Source organism: Erpetoichthys calabaricus, chromosome 6 (genome assembly GCF_900747795.2).
Source record: "Erpetoichthys calabaricus chromosome 6, fErpCal1.3, whole genome shotgun sequence".
Lineage (NCBI taxonomy): Eukaryota > Metazoa > Chordata > Cladistia > Polypteriformes > Polypteridae > Erpetoichthys > Erpetoichthys calabaricus.
The window spans coordinates 195,387,247-195,399,372 of record NC_041399.2 but is presented as its reverse complement, the minus strand read 5'-3'; the positions used below and the strand labels follow the sequence as shown (position 1 = coordinate 195,399,372).

The following is a 12,126-nucleotide window of genomic DNA, read 5'->3' as shown; positions in this document are numbered from 1 at the left end:
CCTCTGCTCTTGAAAATTATAGACCCATCTCTAACCTGCCTTTCTTAAGTAAAATTCTAGAGAAGGCAGTCATTATACAGTTAAATGAGCACCTCAATAAACATGCTATTCTTGATAAATTTCAGTCAGGTTTTAGAACAAATCACAGCACAGAAACTGCACTCGTTAAAGTAGTAAATGACTTGCGGGTAAATGCAGACAGAGGCCATTTATCTGTTCTCATCCTCTTAGATCTGAGTGCCGCATTTGACACCATTGATCATAATATTCTTAAGAATCGCCTTAGTCAATGGGTGGGCCTCTCTGGCAGTGTCTTAAATTGGTTTGAATCCTACCTGGCAGGGAGAAAATTCTTTGTTAGTTGTGGTAATTATAACTCAAAGACACATGATATTCTATATGGTGTTCCACAAGGCTCTATCCTGGGTCCACTGCTCTTCTCAATCTACATGCTTCCATTAGGTCAGATTATCTCAGGGCACAACGTGAGCTACCACAGCTATGCTGATGACACACAGCTGTATTTATCAATAGCACCTGATGACCCCAAATCTCTTGATTCGCTAACACAATGTCTAACTTGTATCTCAGAATGGATGAATAGTAACTTTCTCAAATTAAATAAAGAAAAAACCGAAATCTTAGTGATTGGCAATAATGGATACAATGAGGCTATTAGAAATAAACTGGATGCATTAGGATTAAAAGTCAAATCGGAGGTAAAAAGCTTAGGGGTAACCGTTGATTGTAATCTGAATTTTAAATCGCATATTAATCAGATCACTAGGACAGCATTTTTTCACCTAAGAAACATAGCAAAAGTTAGACCTCTTATATCATCGAAAGATGCAGAGAAATTAGTTCATGCGTTTGTTTTCAGTCGGCTAGATTACTGTAACGCACTCCTCTCAGGACTACCCAAAAAAGACATCAATCGTTTGCAACTAGTGCAGAATGCAGCTGCTAGAATCCTTACCAGGAAAAGAAAATCCGAACACATTTCTCCAGTTTTGATGTCACTACACTGGTTACCTGTGTTATTCAGAATTGACTTTAAAATTCTGCTTATCTATAATAATAAAAGGCAAAGCCCTCACTGACTGACTCACTCACTCACTGACTCACTCATCACTAATTCTCCAACTTCCCGTGTAGGTGGAAGGCTGAAATTTGGCAGGCTCATTCCTTACAGCTTACTTACAAAAGTTAGGCAGGTTTCATTTCGAAATTCAAAGCGTAATGGTCATAACTGGAACATATTTTTTGTCCATAAACTGTAATGGACGAGGCGGAGTCACGTATCACGTCATCACGCCTCCTACGTAATCACGTGAACTAAAAACAAGGAAGACATTTACAGCACGAGTCACACGCAGGAACGAAGGTAAGTTCCGTTAATTTTTGACTGTCTTTTAATACTGTGTGAGCATACATATTAACACATGTGCAATTAAACGTGTGCATTTACGAGGTGATTTCTCAGGCTTAAAAGCTCACCTTTTATCAAACGCGGGAAGAAAGGTAACTGACGTTGTTCACTGTCTTTTAATACTGTGTAACCATACATATTAACACATGTCCAATTAAACGTGTGCATTTACGGGGTGATTTCTCAGGCTTAAAAGCTCGCCTTTTACTAAAAAGGTAAATGCAAAACTATTTTCAATCAGTTTATTGAAACGCTCCCGTTAAGGATTGCAATAACATATTCGCGAGATAAAAGAACGAAGTAGGGGGAAATGGAGGAACAGCCGCAAACAGCGAAGAGCAAAAAATTAATTAAACAATTGAGAACGGAGCGAGTTAAGCATACAAGCGTGTTCATAAGGGAAACAAAGCACGGTGTAAAACGTAAGTTTAAATTAAGTTAATAGAAACGCTCCCGCTGCGGATTGCAATAACATATTCGCGAGATAAAAGTTTAATGAGAAGACACGAGGTATAAACGAAGCACACGCCGTGGCGCAACGTTAGGGGCAACAGTTTCAACCATTCTATGATCTGCTTCTCGCAACTGAAAGACGGCACATGGTGGATGTTAGCCGACTTGCTGACCGTAACGTTAGGGGCTTCAACTATGGTGCTGACGCAACATCTCAGTGCCAACACTTTGCAGACTGTACTTAAAAGACACGCCCTCCTCACTGGACAGTTAAAAACACCAATCAAACTAACGATGACATCAAGTATTACCCAATCAAAAGTAGGAAAGGAGGCATCTTCATAAAATGCGTGTGGGATGATTTGCATGAGACGCTGCTTTAAAAAAAAAATGATAAAAAAAATACGGGATAAATCCCAGCAGATGAACTCAACGCGTGTTTAAAATCCATGCTTCTCCCACGCTCGGTTATATGTCGCGTGTTCTCGGGTAGGTGCACCAAAAAATGTATACATTTAAGCATGTAATGGGCAAAGAAAAAATAAGGTATACCCGAAGGCACTGCAGTAGTACTCAATGTAACTTTACTTCTTAAATGTTAATGTTTTACTGTTTAATAATTTATACGCTTCTTATATATTGTTCAAATTCTTTTATGAAAATACCAGTGACAGCGCAATGCACGATAACATGGAGTGAATACACCATACGCATCTGCCCACGGCCGCCCTGGTGTGCGCAGATAGGAGTTGATTCTAAAATAAAATAAACATAAAAAGAGTAATACATTCATCACCCATAAAGCGGATAGCAGACGTGACGTATTATATGTGTACCACATTTCAAGTCAATACGTGAAACGGTTTGCAAGCTACATGTGATTTAAAATCCTGGACAGACCAACGAAAAGCCACGGTAGCAAATTATTGAAGAAGATTTTACTGTTTAATAATTTATATTTATATGAAATGTGCTTCTTATATATTACTTCATATTCTCATATGATAATGATGTTAATGTTGTTTATATTGATTTCTATGTTATTGTAAGTGCATCTATGTGTGTATATGTATGTATGTATGTGTATATATATATATATATATATATATATAAAAAATATATGTGTATATGTATATATAATATATCTGTATATGTGTGTATATGTGTGTGTATATGTGTATATGTATATATATATGACAGCAACACTCATAACAATGACAACACAATTACATTGACAATCATGTTACGTTATTTTTAAAATGTTTCCTTTACTTTTTCATAACCTCTTTAACACACTACTTCTCCGCTGCGAAGCGCGGGTATTTTGCTAGTGGTTTATAAAGCTTTAAATAATCTCGCCCCGGCTTATATATCGGAATGTCTGACACCTTATATTCCAAATCGTAACCTCAGATCCTCAACTGAGTGTCTCCTTAGAATTCCAAGAGCAAAACTTAAAAGAAGTGGTGAGGCGGCCTTCTGATGTTATGCACCTAAAATCTGGAATAGCCTGCCAGTAGGAATTCGCCAGGCTAATACAGTGGAGCACTTTAAAAAACTGCTGAAAACACATTATTGTAACATGGCCTTCTCATAACTTCACTGTAATTTAATCCTGATACTCTGTATATCTAATTCATTATAATAACTATTCATTCAAAATCTGTACTAACCCCTACTCTCTCTTCTGTTTCCTTTTCCGGTGTCCTGTTGGTGGTGGCGTGCGCCACCACCATCTACCCAAAGCACCATGATGTTCCAACAATGATGGATGGATTAAAAGCCAGAAATCTGTATGACCATCAGCATCAAGTGACTCCGTGAAAAACCCGAACTACAAAGAGGACTATTTCATTTATGTTAGGTAGAATGCCCAAAGGGGACTGGGCGGTCTCGTGGCCTGGAACTCCTGCAGATTTTATTTTTTTCTCCAGCCTTCTGGAGTTTTTTTTTTTTTTTTTTCTGTCCACCCTGGCCATCGGACCTTACTCCTTTCTATGTTAATTAATGTTGTCTTATTTTAATTTCTTATTTTGTCTTTTATTTTTCTTCTCTCCATTATGTAAAGCACTTTGAGCTACTTTTTGTATGAAAATGTGCTATATAAATAAATGTTGTTGTTGTTGTTATCCTAGCTCAAACCATCTTTAATATTGTCCTCATGTTCACTGTCGACGTCAATTAGGTCACCTAAAGACAACAGAACGTCTTTGTGTGACAATCCCCATCATTTCGCCATTGTGTTATGCTGTGCCCATCACAGAACCTTGAATTAAGAGAAGAATACCTACATTACACAGAAGGTACTATGGGGTCCATTTGACCCCAAATGCAAATAAACATAAATAAAAAATAAACAGACACAAAAACTAGCGAACGTGTGTCATGTCATAGAACCTCGAATTAAGAGAAAAATAACTACATTACACAGCAGGTACTATGGGGTCCATTTGACCCCAAATGCAAAGAATCATAAATAAAAAATAAACAGACACAAAAACTAGCGAACGTGTGTCACATTGCTAGGAAGGCCTTATGAAAAAATGTGAAAGGCGAGGTCACTAATCGTGATAGTTTCAAAAAAACAACCATGGGTTAAATAGGAGTGGGGTCACAGAAACCCCATGGTACCACAGCAGGGTCAAGATTGGTAAAGAGGCTGAAGTGCATATTGATAAATAATAATAATAATAATAATAATAATAGTACCACGAGGGACATTCAATTATAAACAGGAATTTTCATGTTCTGTTCTTTTCAAGAGTGCAAGGTAGACATGACTCCTTGGACAAACCCATCCATGTTTGAACTTTTCATTAGAAGTCCTAGCTGCTCTTTTCCCCTTTCCTGTCAGTTGTAATCAACATGTCAGTGCAGGAGATACATAGTAGTGTTGTGCAGTGAATTATTATTAAATTTTTGACAAATGAAGGAGTCATTCCATCTCAGATTTATTTGAGACTTAAAGATCAGTTTGGGGATGAGTGTCTCTCTCGGTCTAGAGTGTAGGATTGGTGCAAGTCATTCAGAGAGGGACTATCATCTCTTCAGTCCACTTAAGGGATTTTTAAGAGGGAAGAAATTTAAGTCGAATGATGAGGTTATTGACGCTGTGCAAGAATGTGTCAACGTGTAGTCAAAAGACTTCTACTCTTCTAGGATTAAGGAGGTTCCTGAGCGCTGGAACAAGCATATTGCAGTGGCAGGAGACTACATAGAAAAATATTGTGTAAGCTGTTTCATTGTATTCAATAATTAAAGTGTAGCTCATAAATTCCTATTTATATTTGAAAACTGCTTGTAATACATTTTATTTATATAGCGCCTTTCCCAACGTCCAAAGCAGCACTGAAAGAAAGATTAAGCACATTGTGAGCACAGGACTGGTTGACTTCACAAGTGAATTATGCAACACAACTAACGTGAGATATTCTTCATGGGTGTTTTATAGATAGTTTGCCGTTGTCCAGCATTGGCCTCCACAGATGGTCATTCTATCAGAAGTTTTGTTATTGCTGTTCTCCATAAAAAATGGGATTAAAATATTTCCTTGGCCATCATTACAATCAAAATGGGTAAGTAATATATAAAATATGGATCTTATTTGGGTGATGGGATATTACTTTAAGTATGACTCTTAAATTAAAATGCACAAGTTGTTAGTGTGGCCAAATCTAAATGTATTTACTGACAAAATAGCCAAGTCTTTCTGCTAAATATTTAAAAAGTACTTTGCTTTATATATTATTTCTATTTAGTAATGACTCTATAAACTTATAATGATAATATTTTTAATTTGAATGTTTAATTTTTAATCTAAATTTGAATATTTTTAAAGAAGTTAAGTATTTTTTCTGCTCAAGGAATTTTTTTATATGAATGTGTTGCCAGAATAAAATATAGAGCATAACAGCAGTAAATCAAACAGTTTTGGACATGTTTAATTATTTTTTAAGATATTCTAAATTAGGCTGTACATGCATGGTTTCACAGTATAATCTATTGTCACATGCGCGTGCATGGAAGACAGCTTAAGGTGACGGTAATTACCCACCAAACCAGGGGTTGGCGCTGTGGTCTAATGTCTTCTCTCCTCCTCCCTCTGCAGAACAGAACACTGACAGTCACTCCACCACTGATGGCGCTCCCGCTGTCCTCCCTCCTGGCCCCGCCCCTTCCTGTCGAGTGACTATATAACCCGGGAACTGGCCATCTTGTTCTTGGAGGATGATATCTCTGCAAATTATTGCATTTTTGTGCATTCTTTTCAATTATACGGAGTCACTAAGGTGGTGCCGAAACTATTTCACTTGTTTACACCATCTATAGTTTCAAGGACTAATATTTGTATTAGTGAGGGACAATGTGACCTTTTTTTCTGCTTACAGATTTTAGGATAGGCTCTCTCTAAAGGCACGCCTTGGGCAATTGAAAATGATCAAATATCTATAACAATCACATATCATACATCAATAAAGAAAGTACAGGTGGCATTAAGTAAATGTATGTCAGTACAGTGATCCCTCCTCGATCGCGGGGGTTGCGTTCCAAACCCCCCCGCGAAAGGTGAAAATCCGCGAAGTAGAAACCATATGTTTATATGGTTATTTTTATATTGTCATGCTTGGGTCACAGATTTGCACAGAAACACAGGAGGTTGTAGAGAGACAGGAACGTTATTCAAACACTGCAAACAAACATTTGTCTCTTTTTCAAAAGTTTAAACTGTGCTCTATGACAAGACAGAGATGACAGTTCCGTCTGACAATTAAAATAATGCAAACATATCTTCCTCTTCAAAGGAGTGCGCGTCAGAAAATGTCAGAGAGAGAGAAAAGCAAACAATCAAAACCGATAGGTGCCGTTTGAGCTTTTAAGTATGTGAAGCACTGTGCGGGAAGCATGTCGCTTGACAAAGCAGCTGGAAGGAAGCCCAGCAAGGAAGGGAGCAATGTGAAGGTAGTCTTTCAGCATTTTTTAGACGAGCGTCCATATCCTCTAGGGGTGCGAACAGCCCCCCTGCTCACACCCCCTCCGTCAGGAGCACAGAATGTCAGAGAGAGAGAGAGAGAGAGACAGAGAAAAGCAAACAATCAAAAATCAATAAGTGCTGTTTGAGCTTTTAAGTATGCGAAGCACCGTGCGGGAAGCATATCGCGCAACAAAGCAACCACAAGTAAACCCAGCAAGGAAGGGAGCAATGTGAAGGTAGTCTTTCAGTGTTTTTTGAGGAGCGGCCGTATCCTCTAGGGGTGTGAACAGCCCCCCTACTCACAATATATTTGAGGAGTTTTATTTAATACGTAATACGTGCTCTGATTGGGTAGCTTCTCAGCCATCTGCCAATAGCACCCCTTGTATGAAATCAACTGGGCAAACCAACTGAGGAAGCATGTACCAGAAATTAAAGGACCCACTGTCCACTGAAACCCACGAACCAGTGAAAAATCCATGATATATATTTAAATATGCTTACATATAAAATCCGCGATAGAGTGAAGCCGCGAAAGTCGAAGCACAATATAGCGAGGGATTACTGTAAACCATTAATGCACGGAACTAATAGGTCAAAAGAGAACAAGTCAGTGCAACCTCAAATTATGAGGCAACTTAGATAAGACAATTCGTATTTAAAATTACCTGAGCTAGCATTTTGGGATAATTATTGCAATGTATTTATATACACACAGCCAAGTTACAAAAACACAGTAAATGAGGAATGTCTCGGTCTAGAACTCCTACAGGTCCTTTAAAGAGATGGGAAAGGGGGGACCATTGCTGTCATCTAAAAGTTATGTTCACTCTGAAGTAATTATGTGAAAATAAAATAAATAGATAATCAAAAGGGCTCCCCTCCATGCACTCTTCCAGCACACATTCTAAAATGAGATCTTGCAGGTTAAAAAATCTGAAAACACTGCATAGGCATCTATTAGGGTTGTGGTACAAACTGAAGGTCAATGCTTCCTTCTTAATAGCAGGCTTAACATTGCATGACCAAAACATACATTCAGAGGCATAAAGTGTAACATGCACTGAGGGCTCCTGTAAGAAAAATCTGAATAATCCAAAAGTGGTAAATGCAAGGTTGGTGTAATGTGCCAATATATTTTACTAGACGCCCAACAAAGTCACCTACATCAACTTAACAGCTTATCATTTCCCAGCAAACAAAGCACTGCAGTTCAGACCTCTGAAAGAGTATCACAAAATGTGAAAATGGCCAAATGAACAGCCCTCACTTGTACAGTCTAAATTTAATATAGTAAACCTATCTAATGTAAGGACTGTATAACTGACCTGTGCGATTTTTTTAATAACATAATAGTATACGGCTGGCTGCCCGAAACCTTTTTTGTGTCTTGAAGCTATTATTTCACACAGCCTAATTAGATACAAAATATCAAGGTGGGATTTTAAAATCCATTTTAAGAGTATTATTTTTGCCTTTGATTCTTAACACTAAGTTAAAAATAATAATATTAAATTAAGTTATCACTGAAGTTCGATGCCACCTAATTAATTGCATCCATTCATCCATTTTAAACCCACTTTGTCCAAAACAGGTGTAATAAGCTGCCCGGACACTGTATTAAAGTCCACCACATGTTTATTATACATAATAATTCCAGTAAAAGTGCACAATCCCAGTGCCGAAGCACCAATCACCCCTTCAAGTCCTGGCCACAACACAATGCCTTTCTCAGTCTTTTGGTCCGCCTCCACTCCTCTCCAATACGCTTTGTCTTCTTCCTCCCGACTCTCGCCCCTGACTGGAGGGAGGTGACCCCTTTTATAAGCCCCAGATGGGCTCCAGGTGCATCCTCAGGGCTTCTGTAGCCACACCCCTGTGTGGCAGAAGCTCCCATGGTGAAGCTGGAAGTCCACCGGGTGCCCTCAAGTCTCTTCCCCCCAGTACTTCCCGGTGTGGCGGAAGTACTGAGGGCCAACACTCCCAAGGCATTGGGGCGCCCCCTGGCGGTGACCACGGGCCCCTACAGGGTTGAGCTTCCAAGCTCTGTACCCGTGGTCCCCAAAGCCACCAGGGAGGATGCCCCCTCGTGTCCTGGAGGAGGCACAAGCCCTCCTCCACTCCTCCTGGGTGTCCCAGCCGGGCATGGATGCCCGCCGGGCACCACACAGGGTACTGGGGACCCAAATCTGACCCTAGCAGGCAGCACAGGCTACAAGGCAGGAAACAATTTGTAAATGGACCTACAGCTTTAAAAAATAGTAGTTTTGTAGTTTTGGTTTGGGCGGCACGGTGTCGCAGTGGTAGTGCTGCTGCCTCGCAGTTAGGAGACCTGGGTTCACTTCCCAGGTCCTCCCTGTGTGGAATTTGCATGTTCTCCCCGTGTCTGCATGGGTTTCCTCCCACAGTCCAAAGACATGCAGGTTAGGTGGATTAGCGATTCGAAATTGGCCCTAGTGTGTATGTGCTTGGTGTGTGTGTCCTGCAGTGGGTTGGCGCCCTGCCTGGGGTTTGTTCCTGCCTTGCGCCTTGTGGTGGCTGGGATTGGCTCCAGCAGACCCGTGTTCGGTTCAGCGAGTTAGAAGATGGATGGATGGATGGATAGTTTTGGATCATTTAGCTAAAGTCAGTCATTCTCACGTTTAAAAGAAATTAATGCTGCCAGCAACTACTGCGTAACTGAATTTTTTCTCTGCATGTTCCCAGCTGTACTGAAAATGCATTCAGATGGTGCAGTGGCGGTATACATACAACTGGCTTTTTATTTTTTTTACTATTTTTCACAGCTCAAGGAGTCTATTTTTGTTTCTCTTTCACAAAAGAAGGCATCATCTGTTACTTCCAGCAACTCCTCCTGTAAATACTTCACAAGTTTCTTGTTTATATAAGCACATTTCTAAATGGCAGAGCAGTTAGATTACACAGAATCAGATAAACTTTATTAGTCCTGTGGGTAGTACTGGGGTGTTGTACTGTGTTAGCCATTATGAATGTAGCGAGAAGTCAAGCAAAATGGCACGGTGTATTGACTAACTAAAAAGATTACAACATGGTCGATAAATAAATAAATAAACTTAACAAGTACAGTACATCAGGTGGAAGCACTGAATTGCTGATGGCAGTGGGCAGAAAAGTTGAAGTCTGGGATACTCTGCACCAAGAGACTTCTTTTAGGGATGGGAGTTAACTGTCAGTGGCTGACCTTTCAAGCCTTAATCATCTTTGTTTTCTTCAAACTAATATCCATTTTTGGTTCTGCTCCCCTTTAATATTCCTACCTAAAATCACTAATGGTGTAGTGTCTTTCTTCAAAGGCAACTGGAAAAAAAATTGTCCAATCACACGTTGCATTAAATGCTCCTCACTTACGTCAATTGGAGCTTTGGAAAGCCTGCAGCATGGATGAACATAACTTTGCTGGTCCTGAATGGCCCACCCAGGCAGCATTTTTAGAGGATTATGGGTTATCCAATGTTGGAGCATTTGTTACGTATACGAGTACACTATTTATTCACCTGCTCATTTCTGAAATTAACATTTAAAAAATCCAGCAAGTCTCATTTTGAATAAGTAAGGGAGTGTCACCACAGTCAACCAGGAAACCGTCTCCCTGCACAGGCTGAATTTTAACCCAGCAGCTGGTTTGACTTTACTGGCTACAGTTTGTTGGCTTAAACTTCCCCAAGATTAGGACTTGGAAAACCTTCAAAACTGGAAAAGGCAGTTTAATGTTGAAAAGTGCAAGTGTTACATGTGGGCAATAGTTTCAATTATAAATACAAGATGGAAGATGCTGTCCTACAGAAAGCAAACTCTAAAAAGGATGTAGAGGGTAATGTTGATACAACATTCATATCATCTAAGCCAGGCATGTCAAACACGTATGCGGCCTGCAAGAGAAATCTGTGTGGCCCGCATGACAGATCCTAGTTAGCACTAAACTTGTACAAAATGATTACTATCGTTTGTGATTGAATCATTCTGCATTTTCGGCATTACTTATTGACTTTCCTTACTTCTGCCTTCTGACAAAAGCGCGTTTTCCGATTGGCATTACGGTATCAGAAACGTCATCTGCTAGTATAGCCACGAGCCTTGTCCAAGGTTAATGAGCCGCGACGTCGCAACTAAAGTTGCAGCAGCCTGCAGCAGGGGCGGCCTAAGGCATGTGCAAACTGCACCTGCACGGGTCCGCCACGCCAATATATATTGAATATAAAACAGAAAGAGAAAATAACGACACAGCTGACGGCAATATGGCCGAAAAACATTGTGTTTCTTCTTAATTAGTACGCTGTATTTACTAATATCGCAGGAGTCGGAGCAGTAAGCTATATGTAGTATTATAACGTTCTGCCGTAATGAGAATATCATGGGCCGCCACTTGGTTTTCAAGATATGGACACGCGCATATAGAAGACTGTCATGAGCATGAGGCGGCTATGCAGTGTCCGCAACGGACGTGGCCATCCGCCGTGCATAAGATACCACATTGACATTGGCGGGCAAAGGGGCCACTGATTCTTTCTCTGCCCAGGAGACTGCCATGAGCCTAGAGTCGCCCCTGGCAGGCTACACTACTGGCTGGGCTGCTGAGACTGGCTACTGGGCAGAACTGACCATTACGAGTAGTAATAGCTCGCATATTTTCACGTTTTTTTGCTCTAGTTTTATGTAATTTTGTGCTAGTATTGTAACGAACAGTTAGTGCAGACTACAGCTGAAGATCTGAAGTGGACGCGAGAAGTTGGTGAGTTGTTTATTAACAAATTTTTGTGATTTTGAGTTTGTAAAATTATTGTAGGTCAGGGGGCTTTTTGCATATCGGCTTATTTTACAATATAAACTTTGAAGTAAACTTAGTAAAGTAAAATTTGATTTTTGGAGGATTTGTTTTCCAACTTGAACTACTGAGCAATGAATTCAGTGAGTGTTTTCGTAATTTCAGTTCACACGAACAGGACTTTGCGCTGTTTACGTCACCGTACTCTTACAACATTGAGAATGCGCCGGAGAATATCCAAATGAAATTGACTGAACTGCAGTCAGATTCTATTCTGAAGACAAAATACAACGAAGTTGGTGTGCCAGGCTTGTATGCTTACCTGTCACCCTCGTATGTGCAGATCCGTAAGTTGGCATCGAGAGTACTGTCTATGTTCGGAAGCACTTACCTTTGTGAGCAATTGTTTTCGTTAATGAAAGCTACCAAAACCCCACATCGCTCAAGACTTACCGTCGAGCACCTTTCATCCCTCATAAAAGTTGCAGC

General features: G+C 40.0%; 1 protein-coding gene across 1 annotated transcript in view; it reads right to left on the bottom strand.

Annotated features, from left to right (window-relative positions):
* cyldl (cylindromatosis (turban tumor syndrome), like) overlaps positions 1-12,126 on the bottom strand; it is a 72,303-nt gene that overhangs the window by 49,593 nt on the left and 10,584 nt on the right. The gene's annotated exons all lie outside the window — the stretch shown is intronic.